Genomic DNA, 16,216 nt, shown 5'->3' with positions numbered 1-16,216 from the left:
TCGTGAGATGTACACAAGACATTTTGCTGAGATTAAACTTTAGTCTTCTGATTTCAGAATCCTCACAATTGCAGTATGTTAAAATGTTAATTCTCTAAGATATTGCTGAGAGACAGATGGGATAATTATCTACATATCAAATATAATTGTTTGGAAGTTACAAATTAAATCATGAACCAAATTTCTTATGCATGAAGCTGAACTCTAGTGAAATCCCTTGAAGAATTGTAAGTCAATAGCTTTCAAGACCACTACCACTATATTTTAAATGAATGGTTTGCTTACATGTTAGCTAAATAGTTACATTATCAATTTATAACAATACCAAATATCTCACAGTATTTATTTCTGTTTTCACTTTGTTCCTTGGTGTTCTACCAGCTTTTTTCTTTCTGACCCTTCGGATCTCTATTCCTTGGTTATTTTCTTGGCTTTGTGGAACTCTGTCATCTTTGCACAGGGACCATGCTTATCTTCTCTGCATGGTTCCAGTTCTGGTAGATCTGATGCCTAAGTGAGCATTCTGAGCTCTGGACCAGGTTAAATCCTCCTTCTATATGTTTCCTTAACTCTCCTCTTATAACACATATGCCAGCATCTTCGGTATCAATCATCCTTTTTTTTTTTTTTTTTTTTTGCGGTACGCGGGCCTCTCACTGCTGTGGCCTCTCCCGTTGCGGAGCACAGGCTCTGGACGTGCAGGCCCAACGGCCATGGCTCACGGGCCCAGCCGCTCCGCGGCATGTGGGATCTTCCCGGACCGGGGCACAAACCTGTGTCCCCTGCATCAGCAGGCGGACTCTCAACCACTGCGCCACCAGGGAAGCCCAGTATCCATCATCCTTTAACAGAACCTCTTGTTCATTGTCTTCAGGAGGAGGACCATGTCTCTCTTGTTCATTGTTTTCTCTCCACTCTCAAGCTGGGTGCCTTACCCATCGTAGGCACTCAATAAATTTATGTATTTTCGTTGAATGGTTGAGGGAATGAAATAACGACTTGAAAATACCTCCCAACTTCTAAGTTCCATGGACATGTTCATGATTCTTTCTCAACTAAGTTATTTGTTCCTAATTCCCATTTCTTTGAGGCTGAGCAGGTTGATAACTCAGAAGGAAGATTATGTAAGAAGAAGGGAGAACCCTAGAAAGTTGCCTGGAATTTAGTCTCCTCCAACCACTTCCAGATATTCCAGACTTATGTTAGACCTCTTACTCCTGTATCCAGTATTCTATATGTTAGGCAGAGTTCTATGAAAATGCCTACATGTTTACTCCAAATCAGTGATCTCTGAAGTTTTACATACATAAATCAGATGTTATGAAGTTTTATATACAAAATCAAATGGAAGTTGTTCCTTTTCCTTGTCTTGAAAAGACGATATCACTTTGTGGCTATGTCTTTGGAAGGGTAATGCATATTTGGTTCAATTCATAGAAGGTAATTAAGAAATTCTAATTAGATTAAAAAGTGCACCTTAGAAACTATTTTTTTTAATAGAATACGTTAGGTAGATTTTAACTCAGTGTAAGTGAGTTAGTTATTTAAGCCTTTTAAATCTTGATTTTTAAAATTATAAATGTTATATTTCTAACTTTTATAAAAACTATGCACAATTTTTTCTTAATTTGACAGAGGAAAACATTGTGCTTAAAGGGTTTGATCATCTCCTCTCTTAAAAAATAAGCATATACTTTGAATAGGTAACATATTTACATATATTAATAATCAATGACTGTACAAGAATGTTGTGAAAAGTCTTTCTCTGGGCTTTGTCCTCTACCCAATTTTCATCCATACCTCCATTCAATGAGCTTTTTTTTTTTTTTGCGGTACGCGGGCCTCTCACTGTTGCGGCCTCTCCTGTTGCGGAGCACAGGCTCGGGACGCGCAGGCTCAGCCGCCATGGCTCACGGGCCCAGCCACTCCGCGGCATGTGGGATCCCCCCAGACCGGGGCACGAACCCGTGTCCCCTGCATCGGCAGGCGGACTCTCAACCATAGCGCCACCAGGGAAGCCCTCAATAAGCATTTTTTTTTTTAGTGTCCTGACATCATCTCATCTCATAGGATATGGATTAGTTAAAAGTCCAGGGTGTATTATCAGATAATTAAAACAAATCCTCTATAATCAAAAAGTGAGTCTCTTAAAGGTCTTGCTAAAATGTAACAAAATAGGTTATGGCAGAACATAGGATATTCTGCTTGCTAGAACAGGAATCAGCAAATTTTTCCTATGGAAAGGACCAGAAATTACCGTAATTAGTCTAGGCCCTGTAGGCCGTAAGGACTCTTTTACAAGTAGTCAACTCTGCTGTTGTAACTTAAAGAGCATCTGTACATAATATGTAGATGAATGAACATGTTTGAGCTGAAATAAAACTTTATTTATGGACATTGAAATTTGAGTTTCATATGCCATGAAATATTCTTCTTCTTTGAATTTATTCCAGACATTTAAAAATATAAAAAACATGCTTTGTTCACAGGTTATAAAAAAAACAGGCAGTGGGTGAGATTTGGCTTCTGAGCTATTGTTTGCTGATCCCTGAAGTCCAGCAAAATATGTTGTTGGGTTCTGAACACAATTCATTTCATTTTTAACTGATGTTTTTTGCTTTAGTGTATTCATAATACTGATTATTAAATATCTTAATTTTTTTTGTCTTATATGTTCAATTCAATATATTACTTAGGGAAGAAGACGTAACACTTTCGAGTGACGATTAGATGCTAGACACTTGGTACTTTATCTCGGTTAATCCACTTACCAACACTATGAAGTAGATATTATTTCTATTTTATAGACGAAGTAATGAAGAAGAGGATTAGCAACATTTCTCCTATGTACTAGCTAGGGGATGGACTGTAGTTTTTTTTTTTTTTTTTTATTGCGGTACGCGGGCCTCTCACTGCTGTGACCTCTCCCATCGCGGAGCACAGGCTCTGGACATGCAGGCCCAGCGGCCATGGCCCACAGGCCCAGCCGCTCCGCGGCATGTGGGATCCTCCCGGACCGGGGCACGAACCCACGTCCCCTGCATCAGCAGGCGGACACTCAACCACTGCGCCACCAGGGAATCCCTGGACTGTGATTTTTAACAGAGGTTGATCATACTCCATGGTTATAGAACTGAACAACAACAACTACTATTCAGTCACATAAATATGCTGCTTCCACTTGGCACCATTCTATGCTCATGGAACTTAGGTGTTCAAAGTTTTGTTGCTGTCTGTTGGTAGGTTGATGTTCAGTGCTGCTATTTTCACAAACATATAAACAGGAAAATTGAATTCATAGTGACTTTCATTACGTAATTTTCACCTGAGTGATTTTACTTTATCTAACTTCCTTTTAAGGGGAATTGGATTGGAAAATTGGCAAATGGAGTTTAAAATAGAGGTTTTTTTTTTTTTTTTCCAAATATGGTCCCTGACTTGCAGTTATATGTATAATTTAATTTTTCTTTCTGCAATTTCAGTCTGTTTCCTCTTGCATCCTCAGATGTTCAGAACATTGGATGACACCCGATATCAGGGGATTGTTTTTCGCAGTGGTTAGAGGGAGAATGAAATGTTTTTCTGGAGGGATTATAACATTTGTTAAAGCATGCGCTCTTTCTTTGGGACTTAAGACAATTAAGAGTGTGATCCTTTCATCCCAACAACAGCATTGAATTATAGCCATAATGTTGAGAGTAAAATTCAGCTACCCTTAAAAAGGGACTTCAACATAGGAAATGCATTTTACTTTATTACTATTTAAATTTAAACAAACCTTTGTTGAATAGATACTGATTTATTGCATAGAGATTATTTCAGAGTATTTTACGAGTTTATTAAATTATTTAAACAGGATTGTTTCAGTAAAAGCAAAAACTAGTAGCACGCCATTATAATTAATATTATCACTTGTTTGGAAAAGGTTAAATTTTCATTTTACGTTAGAATCTTGCACTAATAGCTTGAAATATGCTAACCAATTGGATGATTATGACCTTCAACAGTCATCTGCCATGCTGTTAAGACATTCTCTCTTTAGCCCTGGCAAATATACATTTTATAATCCTTTTAGAGATTTGTGGGTTTATCTCCGGTGTACCACAGCATTCTGTAATTAAATAATTAAATTATTGATTCCAAATCATAGGGCTTTAGAGATCAGACAATTTCTTTAATTTTAATGATCGTTTAAAGGCTAATAATTAGAAGGTTCACTTACTGACCTGTAGATGTCAGAGAAAAAATTTATTTCATATCTCCTTCCACAATTTAAAGCAGAAACTAATACTAAGATCATGCCATTGCATTTTATTCTATTGATAAGAGTTGCAGTCATTACTTAATGACTATAAAGGAGGAGGAAAAGCCCCTCTTTGTAAGAAGAGTAGTTTATTTAAAATAAAAACTAAATATTGTGTGTGATGAAATTGAAAATATTTGTTAAGAATGTGGAATAATGCCGTTCTATGTAAGAGACACTAATACCCTTAAAAACATTAGCTGTTCTTATTTTTAAACTTTTTACACAGTGTAAGATATTAATATTTTGATATTTATTCACAGAAGTCAGAAATTTATAGTTGAAACATGATAAACATGTTGAAAATTATTAAATATACCAACGATTATACTTTATGTATACATAATAATGATTTCAGAAAGCCCTGTGAGGGAGGGCATAGTATTCTCAGCAGGCCATACAGTGCCCAGTACATATGGAGTACTCAAATGTTTATTGAATGAATTAATTAATGGCACTGATATTCTATCTACTTTGTTTTATCCCCCCCAAATCTTTTTTTCTCATATCCTTTTGTCAATCCTCAGTAAATAGTCCTATTATTTTTTTTAATAACTGAAGAAGCTCAGTTAGTTTATAATGGATAATTTCTTGAAATATATTAGTTATTTAAAATTATTCTTTGTATTCATTTCTCATTTCTGTCTTCAGGAAGTTATTTAACAACACTTTGCATGAAATACATGAAATGCCCTCACTTCAACAAAATATAAAACTGTAACATAATAAAACATGAAGAGGGAGTTAAAGCCATTTATTTATTTTTCATTCAAATAGAGATACATTTCATGGAAGTGCATATTTCATTTCTGAAGCTCTAATCCTCTGAATACATTTTTAAGTTAATTTTTCAGCTGGGTGGTGCTAGGATAGTAAGCAGAAGTTAGAAAATTTTGAGACTAATGAATCAAGGTAGTCAAATGGTATATTGAAAACGGAGTCTTACAATTTAGTAAAATCTCATTTTAATATGGCTTGACATTATATACAGTTGTAGGTACTTCAGATTAGGGTTCCCTATGAACATAATTACCTATAACTTGTGTTACATATAATATCCTTCTCCTATCAGGTCATGATGCTACAAAACCAAGGTTATAAAAATGTACAAAGAAAATGAGCATGACTTAAAAACATTTTTTGGACTGTTTTCAAAGAGCCCAATTTTACTACATTTTCTGAAATACTTATTAGAGTTGTTTTCAGTTGTCTTTTTTCATTGGAGTTGTCATTAACTGATTCAGGTGGTTTGGATTTCCCACTTCCTATATGCTACTGATACTGCCTTTATTATTTTTTTAATTGACGTATAGTTAATTTACAATGTTGTGTTAGTGTCAGGTATACAGCAAAGTGAGATATATATATACATATGTACATGTATATATATTTATACACACACACACACATTCTTTTTCAGATTCTTTTCCATTATAGATTATTACAAGATATTGAATATTGTTCCCTGTGCTGTACAGTAGGTCCTTGTTGCTTATCTATTTTATATGTAGTAGTATGCATCTGTTAATCCCAAACTCTTAATTTATCCCTCTCCCCACCTTTTCCCTTTGGTAACTGTAAGTTTGTTCTCTAAGTCTGTGAGTCTTTCCATTTTGTAAATAAGTTCATGTGTATCATTTTTTGTTTTTAGATTCCACATATTAGTATGATAATCTCTAGGTCCATTTATGTTGCTGCAAATGGCATTATTTCATTCTTTTCTATGGCTAAGATTTCTTTGTGTATATATACCACATCTTCTTTATCCATTCATCTGTTGATGGATACTTAGGTTGCTTCCATGCCTTGGCTATTGTGAATAGTGCTGCTATGAACATTGAGGTGCATGTATCTTTTCAAATTATAGTGTTCTCCAGATATATGCATAGAAGTGGGATTGCTAGACCATATGGCAACTCATTTTTAAGGAATCTCCATACTGTTCTCTGTAGTGGCTGTACCAATTTACATTCTCACCAACAGTGTAGGAGGGTTTCCTTTTCTCCATAAGAAGAGCTCATCAACTTGATTATTTATCAAAGCATATTAATAGAGCGGGATATTATCCTATAAACATCCCTTTTTACATGCAAAAGTTCAAATAGAAAGCAGAGGTAATTGATTTTGACTCAGCCGCAGGGAATCGTTAAATATATTGAAAAGTATGTTCTGCTGATAAATTATTGGAGGTTGCAATATAGTTACAATTTTTTGACTTTTTTCTTTTTATTCCATTTAATAAATATTATGCACACAGAATCCTGCTAGGTATACTGAACATTCTAGTATGAAATAAGAAACATATGGTGGTCTCAAGGATCCTGTCTGTCTTCTCGTTTGTTTATCTCTACATTTTCCTTCCTTTCTGGTTAGTAAGACTCATGTTCCAAGTTTGAGCTCAGAAATGTTAAAGGGCTCCAGCATATGAAGTTTAAAAATGAACTTAGCTGTTGAATGGCTCTGTTGATTTAGTTCTGGAAACTCAAATGATGTCCAAATACATTACATGGAAATGGTACAAATCACCTACTTTTCCCTGCTTCTTGCTTGGCTACTGTTGGTGTTGATGATACTATTCAGAGTCAGAATGAGTTGTTCCTGGCAGCGTGCACTGTTAGCCCAAACTCTGATGTTTTGAAAAGATATTTCATGGACTAAAGGTTTGAGTCAGAATATTATTTCTGTTGATCCTCATTTGCAGTCACTGTGAAATAAATGAATGTGAGCATGTGATAAGGCATTTCTTTCCTAAGAGGGAGAAAAGACTAATGAAGGCTTTGTTTACTAAGAAAACCCACTTTACTGTAGTATTAAGCAAATGAAGCTAAATCGCCAATTTGAGGATTTTGATGGCTTATGCATGGGCAGAGCAAAAAAGTTAGTTCCCAGATAAGCCTACCTAGGTACTCTCTGCCATCACTTTATAAAACTAAATGCTAGGAAATACTGCTTCAGCTGTGCTTCTGCACTTCCACCAGCAGCCATATGGTCTAATTACATTAAATTGCTGGAATAAAGGCATCTCTGATTACTTCATGGAGAGAGACTGTAGTACAGCCTGACTAGAGATCCTGCTATAATCATCTCGGAACCCTTGAGTTATTTTTGTTGTTTCAATAAACTTACCACAAATCTACATTTCTTAGGGATAATACTGGGACGCCTTACTAAAATGTCTATTTGCTGTGGGGTAAAATTTTATTAGCCTTGTGTGATAATGATGGTTATCTTAAGAATACCAGGCTAATAAGGATATGAGAAAGAAAATCGAGAGGCTACTATGTCAGTTTCTATATTAGGTATTTCACACGCATTCTCATTTCGTTCTCATTAACATTAGGAAGTAAGAATTACTACCCCCATTTCACCGCTTCGAGGAAACTGTGAGTCTCAGAACAGTTAGGTAACCTTGGTTTGTTCAAAGTCCTATGGGACTAGCCAGTCTATGCAAGTCCTGTGGCTCTGAATTTTGTCCATTTCCCTCAACATTATAATCCCCAGATGGTAACCTGTTCTCTAGGAAGTCTGCTTGGGGATTCTGCTCTGAGAACTGTGGGACTCCCTGATGGGACTGGTGGAAAAGTATGGGTCCAGCTCCGTTGAGTTGAAGAAAATGCCTCCTGAGCTCTGAACAGCAAAGCACATACATTGTACTGGAAGGAATGACAGAAGCAACCTCCAGAGACTCTGCAGAAGGATATAAGTTATAGGATAACTTAATAAGGATATTAGGTAATAAGGATATTAATAAGGTAAATAAGGATATTAGGCAATACAGTGCTTGATCTATAGTGATAAGGTCAAGAACTTATGTTTTGTAAAATTGCTATTTACAGTAAATATTTGGCCTTTGATTTGTTCTTCTAAACTTTTCTGAGCTTAGCAAATAACCCTGGGAAGCTGGTAGGGCCTGAAGTCTAATTAGCTGAACTAACTAGTAAGTAGTATTTAGGATGAGGAGCTCTCAATTCTGACTCTGGATGTCATGTGATTTCCAGCATGACGTACTTTAAAATGACCTCATGTCACCAGAGAGCAATTATTTGGATCTTTGTAAATGACATCCAGAAAGTGATTTTGAAGGGATACACATTTTAGGAAGTAAAATCGTGGTCAAACTTTGTGATAGTGATGTCACTTGGTACAACTGGTTCATTTTCTTTAGTTAGTGCTTTATTTATTTATTAATTTATTTAAAAAAATTTTTTTGCGGTACGCGGGCCTTTCACTGCCCTGGCCTCTCCCGTTGCGGAGCACAGGCTCCGGACGCGCAGGCTTAGTGGCCATGGCTCACGGGCCCAGCCGCTCCGCGGCATGTGGGATCTTCCCGGAGCGGGGCACGAACCCGTGTCCCCTGCATCGGCAGGCGGACTCTCAACCACTGCGCCACCAGGGAAGCCCAGTGCTTTATTTTTATTACATAAGTAGTACGTGGTCACTACGGGAAAGGTGGAAAATAATTGATTAACAACAACCACCAGAAACTTCAAAAAACCCACAAAAGCATAATTTCATCAATGCTAATAACTTGTTGTATAATAATCCAGTTTTTTTCTATTTTGAAATGTATGGGCTTTATCTAAACAGAATCAAACGACAATGGTATTTGGTAACCTATTTTTGTTTGTTTATTTATTGGTTTTCCACTTAATAATATATTATGATTAGCTTTCCATCATTATTTGTGATGGCTTACTATTCCATATTATTGATGTACCAAAAATATTTTTATCTGATTTTCTATTATTGGGCACTTACATTGCTTTGATTTTTCACAATCCAAGCAAGATTATAATGAGTGAGGCTACAAAAGAAAAAAGTTTATATACTTCTGTGCACCATTGTTATCATATAAATTGCTAATATCTTCCTAACATTATCACTGCCTTTTAATGAGACTTGTACATTTTATGTATGTCTGTATTTTTATTAATTCATACATATATATATATTTTTTTCTTTCATATACTCTGCCATTCCAGTTATGCCTAGAAGAACCTTCTCATTTACGGTGTCTCTCAATATGTCAGCCATTTTAAAGGGCCATGCTAAACAATAATGTCCTCTTGGAATTTAACATTTAGTGTGTATATATATTTTAGTTGCAGAAAGCCCTTGCTGTTTGAAATATGATCACTCATATTGTTCTGAGTTGTAAGGCTTGTGTGTTTGGTAGCATGGTCTCAGTACCATAGACTTTTCTGAAAATTAGCATCTGAATTTGTTTTGTTTTCATCATGAAAAGTCTGAATTTATAACAAAGACCTTTTTCTTGAGGACAGTGTGATACTTTCTTTTTTTTATTATTATTGAAGTATAGTTGATTTACAATGTTGTGTTCATTTCAGTTGTACAGCAAAGTGATTCAGTTATACATATACGTATCTATTCCTTTTCAGATTCTTTTCTTTTACAAATCTATTTTTTTCAAATTCTTCATAATTTACCAGAGAAAAGTTTATGTATTTTCTGAAACAAGTGATATTTCTATATTTTGAACATCAAACATCCCAAGACTAAATACAGATAAATAGAAGATTCTTAGAAAGAAATAGAGAGGAGTGTGTGACAACTTATTCACTATGCAGTGTTCTGTGGAATAATTATGTTAACGTAGGCTGGTCTTCCTGCATCATTAACATTTCCTTAATTGTCTGTCAAGCAACGCAGAATTACAGATAGCATTAAAGAAATTAGAATCAGCTGCTGGAGCCGAAATGTTGACACCCTATCAAATCTTTCTAAAGTCATGGTAAAAACAGAAGTCTTAATTCCTTTGATCTTGTAACTGGATTGAAAGGAGTTTGTGGCTGTAAACACATTTCTTTCTCTTGAACAAATATCTGAGCAGAAGATCATAATGTCTCCACAGATAGTTCCTTGTGGCTCCACTTTTGTGCCTTTTCCACGACTTCAACCATCAATATCTGACTCACGAGAAAGGTACTGTAGGGTAAGCTACAACATCAAGGGGCTGAAAAAATGAAAACAATGTTCAAGGGCTTTTGTTGACAGGGATAGAGCTATCAGTATTTGTTCTTTACTAATTTACTAATATCCCAGAGTACTTTTAATAATTCGTGATTTCAGTGAACTTATATTGCATGTTTTAATATATTTATTTTAATGATCAAAAAGAGAGATACATTTAAGAAAATTCTTTTAGCATTTAGTAATATTTAATTTAGTAATTTATTTTTAAGATACCGTAGCATAATTGAGTATATAACATATGCTCCCACTTTAAATCATTATCAAATTGCTCTGATTCAACATAATATTCTGTTTCTAACATTTTTATTTAAATGGGAGGTATTTTTTTTTAAATGGAAGGTATTTTGAATATGTTAAGCCCAATGTTTGTTCTAAAAAAAAAAATCATTCAATCACATTATTTATTTTAAGATACATATTCAAGAGTTAAATATTTATGTATAGCATAACTGTAAGTATGACAGGTATGGGGCCATCTAATGCATAGATACGTCTTGCCTGACTTTTCCTGCTTTTGACTGACTACAATAGCTTTCTCTCAAATGCCAACTCCTGCTTCTGCTCCTTTTATTGGCACATTTTAGGCCAGGCTGTCAGCCTTGCAGATGGGTTGTTTCAGATACATTGATGTCACCAGTCAAGGGAATAATTCTACCTAATGGGAAAGCGAAATTCTAACCAATTTTTATTACTGACGAGCAGTCTGAGGCGGTAAAAAGGAAACTCCCATAAAAGATATATCTCTACTCCATTAATGATTATGTATTTTATGATCAACACTTAAAACTAAAATGCTTCTTCCTTAAATGGACTGTAGTCAAGTAAAAGTTTGGGCGATAACCCATAGTGAATAAAGATTTATTGCATTTATTCTTGGCTCTTAGGTCAATAATACCTTCTTTGGCTTGGATATCATTAGAAAATTAGAAGTTAATATATGCCATTTCTATTTGATCCTTGCTTGAACAAAAAGAGTCACTCTGAGAGAAGTGAGGAAAGGATCACACATAATTTGTTTTTGCAATTGAAATGGCAGCTTAAGAATTTCCTCTTGCGCTCAGAGGAAAACAAAAAATAATAAAATTAGTTGTATCTGAAGATATTTTTCAGCATTTGTAAATGCTTGGGGCCACCCAGGGTTGTAATATTGGGGGTAAAATGTTTGTTCAGAGTAATTCCACATCTTATTCACGTTCCAGAAGGTATTATCTTATGCAAGATCAAAAGGACTTGTTTTCAATGATCATGTGTTTACAATGATCACAGCACTGATGTACTAAAGAAATTAAAACATTGTTTAAAAATGAGACAGGCTATTTTGACTGACAAAGCATAACCTTTTAATTTTTTACCTGCAAGTGGTCATTTTCCCATAGAGATGATTACCGAGAGTATAAGACTAGTGACAGGATGGCTGTCAATCCATTATTGATCATTATCGTATTGTTTTTTCTTTAAAAATGTTTATTAGAGGTAGTTAATCAAAATTGATTTGAAGCTGAGAAAGTTGATAAGTTAAAAGTAGGGGAGATATGGCAGAAGAAATCTAATACATCAGCAAGAGCCGTGATCTGAGAATCAGAATTGTGTTCGGTTTTTGCTCTGACACTATGTGTGAAAGGGATGCACCTTAGTCACATTGCTTATCTATTCTGGGCTTCAGTTTCTAACTATAAGTCTAATTCCAAAGAACTTTTGTGCAGAAGGACTTACGGCCCTTTACATGTAGTGATTTTATGAGGTAAACTGTAAGAAATATGGGGGTAAGTCTTCAAGATTCATTTTATTTTCATTGCAAAGTTGCACTTCTTTTAAATTCCAGCTTCATGACTTACTAGCAGTGTGACCTTGGGTAAATACTGAACTTCCTGAGCCCCATCTGCCTCATTTGTATAATGAGAATAATAATTCTTAGTTATTTTGTAATATTAGAAAAAAAATGCCAAGTGTGTGGCTAAAATGGTGGAGCAGGAAGACCCTGAGCTCACCCCCTCCCAGAGACACACCAAAATTACAAGTATTTATAGCACAAATATTGATGAGAAAGACCTGAAGACGAGCAGAAAACATTTTCCACAATTAAAGTTATAAAGAAGGAACCAACCATAATGAGACGTGCTATAGTTAACACCCACACCCCACAGTAGGCAACCCATGAGTGAGGGGATAATCACAATTGCAGAGGTTCAAGGAGCAAGGGATCTGAGCCTCACATTGGGCTCTCCAGCCTGGAAATCCTGCACTTAGGAGACAAGTCCCCAGAATGTCTGGCTTTGAGGCCAGCAGGGCTTACCTATGGGAGAGCCAGAGGGCTGTAGGAAACAGACTTTGCTCTTTGCATGCACAAAATCTCACATGCTCAGAGTTTCAGTGCACAGGCAGTATTTGAAAGAAGCCTGGGTCAGACCGCTTGCTCATCTTGGCAGTCCTCCCAGAGATGCAGGAAGCAACTTGAACTCCCCTTGGGGATGTAGATACTGGCAGCAGCCATTTTGTGGAGCTCATCCTACCACAAGGACACTGGGGCTGGCAAGCACCATTTTGGGAATTCTCCCTCTATCTTATTAGTGCTGGGGGCTTACCCCCTCACCAGCAGGTCAGCACCAGCCCCAGGCTCAACCTGGGCCCTACAGCCAGTGACCAGGACCCAACCCTGCTCATCGGTGGGCCAGCACCAGCCAGGGTGTCCCTGACCCCCATAGCCAGCTGCCCTCAGACCTGGCCACACCAAATAATGGGCCAACACAGCCCCAAGATCTCCTGGGCCCCACAGCCAGCTGCACTAGGAACTGGTCCCGCCCACCAGCTGGCCTGTGACCACAGTAAAGGGCAGAACCTGGCAGCCAACCAGGCCAGGGGCCAGCCCTGCCTACAGTGCACCCAGAGAAGTTGGACCTGCTGCAATGGGTGGGCCCACACAGTCCACATAGGGGGCACCCCTAGATCATACAGCTCTGGTGACCAGATGGGAGAGTGTTGCTGGGCCTCATAGGACATCTCCTACATAAGGCCATTTCTCCAAGATCAGGAAATGTAACCAACCTACCTAATGCATAGAAATAAATCCAGATAATTTGGCAAAACAAAGAGATAGAGGAATATGTTCCAAATGAGGGGACAAAATTAAACTTCAGAAAAATAACTAAATGAGGTGGAGGAAAGCAATCTATCCAATAAAGAATTTAAAGTAATGATCATAAAGGTGCTCAATGAACTCTGCAGAAGAATAGATGAGCACAGTGAGAATTTTAACAAAGAGTTAGAGAATATAAAGAATAGCTAAACAGAGCTGAAAAATAAACAATTGAAATAAAAAATACATTAGAGGGGATCAATGGTAGATTAGATGATACAGAGGAATGGATCAGAGAATTGAAAGAGTAATGGAAATCACCTATGCTGAACAGAAAAAAGAAAATAGAATTTTAAAAAATGAGGATAATTTACGAGACCTCTGGGACCAAACATGAAGGGAGAAATTTACAGTGACACAATAATAGTAGGGAACTTTAACACCCTACTTACATCAATGGACAGATTATCCAGACAGAATTAATAAGGAAACACTGGCAGTAAATGACATGTTAGACCAGTTGGACTTAATAGGTTTTTATAGAACATTCTATCCAAAAGCAGTAGAATACACACTCTTTTCAAGTACACATGGAACATTCTCCAGGATAGATCACATACTGGGACACAAAACAAGTATTGATAAAATTATTAAGATTGAAATCATATCAAATATATTTGGCAACCACAATAGTCTAAGACTAGAAATCAACTACTAGAAAAACTGCAAAAAATACAAACACATAGAGGGTCAGCAATATGCTACTAAACAACCTGTGTTTCACCGAAGAAATCAAAGAGGAAATTTTAAAAATACCTGGAGACAAACAGAAACAGAAATACACTGGTTCAAAATCTATGGCATGAAGCAAAAGCAGTTCTAAGAGGGAAGTTTATAGTGATACAAGCCTACCTCAGGAAACAAGAAAAATCTCAAATAAATAATCCAACCTTAAACAAACTGGAAATAGAAGAACAAACTAAACCCAGTAGTAGAAAGGCAGAATAAAGATCAGAGCAGAAGTAAATGAAATAGAGAGTTAAAAAAAAAAGTAGAAAACTTAGTCTTTGAAGAGATAAACTTGATAAACTTTTAGCCAGACTCATCAAGAAAAAAGGAGACATGGTCCAAATCTATAAAATCATAAATGAAAGAAGGCAAGTTCTGACTGACACCACAGAAATACAGAGGATCCTAAGAAATTACTATGAACAATTATATACTAATAAAATGGACAATTTAGAAGAAATGGATAAATTCCTAGAAACATACAATCTTCCAAAACTGAGTCATGAACAGATAGAAAATTTGAACAGATATTACCAGGAATGGAATTGAGTCAGTAATTTAAAAACTCCCAACAAACATAAGTCCAGGACCAGACGGCTTCACAGGTGAATTCTACCAAACATTTAAACAAGAGTTAACACCTATCCTTCTCAAACTGTTCCAAAAAATTGAAGTGGAAAGAGGGCTTCCAAGCTCATTGTACAAGGTCAACTCCACCCTGATACCAAAACCAGAAAAGACACCACAAAAAGAGAAAATTATAGCCCAATGCCTCTGATAGACATAGATGCAAAAATCCTCAAACAATATTAGCAAACCAAATTCAACAATACATTAAAAGTATCATAAACTCTCACCACGTGAGATTTCCTCTCATGATGTAAGAATGTTTCAATATCTGCAAGTTAATCAACCTAATACACTACACTAACAAACTGAAGTATAAAAATTATATGATCATCTTAATAGATGAAGAAAAGCTTTTGATAACATTCAATGTCTATTTATGATAAAAATTCTCAACAAAGTATAGAGGGTACAGAGAGAATAGGCTTCAACATAATAAGGGCCATATATGACAAACCCACAGCTAACATCATACTTAATGGTGAAAAGCTGAAAGCATTTTCTCTGAGATCAGGAACAAGACATGGATGCCCACTCTCACCACTTTTACTCAATATAGTTTTAGAAGTCCTAACCACAGCAATCAGTCAAGAAAAAAAGAAATAAAAGGAATCCAAATTGGAACGGAAGAAGTAAAACTGTCTTTGCAGATGACTTGATTCTATATGTAGAAATTCCTAAAGAGCTAAAGACTCCATGCAAAATTATTAGAGCTCATTGATGAATTCAGTAAATTTGCAGGATACAAAGTTAGTATACAGAAATCTGTTGAGTTTCCATATGCTAATGACAACCTATCAGAAAAAAATTAAGAAAATCCCATCTACAATTGCACCAGAAAGAATAAAATGCCTAGAACTAAATCTAACCAAGGAGGTAAAACATCTGTACTTGGAAAACTGTGAGATGCTGTTGAAAGACATTGAAGACAATAAAAACGGATATACATACTCATGGATTGGAAGAATTAGTATTGTTAATATGACTATACTACCCAAGACATATTCAGTGCATTCCCTATCAAAATACCAATGGTGTTTTTCACAGAACTTGAACAAATAATTCTAAAGTTTGTATAGAAACACACAAGACCCTGAATATCCAAAGCGATCTTGAGAGAAAAGAACAAAGCTGGAGGTATCACACTCCCTGATTTTAAACTGTACTACAAAGCTACAATAATCAAAGTAGTGTGGTGCTGTCACAAAAACAGACACATAAATCTGTGGAACAGAGTGGAGAGCCCAGAAATAAAACCACACTTATGTGTTCAATTGACCCATAACAAAGGAGGCAAGAATATACAATGAGAAAAAGAGAGCCTGTTCAGTAAATGGTGTTGAGAAAACTAGACAGCTACAGTGAAGAATTAAGCTGAACTATTGGGTTGGCCAAAAAGTTTGTTTGGGTTTTCCATAAGATGTTACAGA

The 16,216-nt window shown here is 36.1% G+C and overlaps 1 protein-coding gene and 1 non-coding gene across 3 annotated transcripts in view; one reads left to right on the top strand and one right to left on the bottom strand.

Moving 5' to 3' along the window:
* The window catches only part of KCNT2 (potassium sodium-activated channel subfamily T member 2), a 373,439-nt gene that overhangs the window by 69,941 nt on the left and 287,282 nt on the right, over positions 1–16,216 (top strand). The window lies entirely within an intron of this gene.
* On the bottom strand, positions 415–519 carry LOC116745334. Its single transcript, XR_004347391.1, has one exon. It is a non-coding gene; the product is annotated as a U6 spliceosomal RNA (small nuclear RNA).

Source organism: Phocoena sinus, chromosome 1 (genome assembly GCF_008692025.1).
Source record: "Phocoena sinus isolate mPhoSin1 chromosome 1, mPhoSin1.pri, whole genome shotgun sequence".
NCBI lineage: Eukaryota > Metazoa > Chordata > Mammalia > Artiodactyla > Phocoenidae > Phocoena > Phocoena sinus.
The sequence above is the reverse complement of the archived record's forward strand: the minus strand, read 5'-3'. Positions and strand labels throughout refer to the sequence as shown.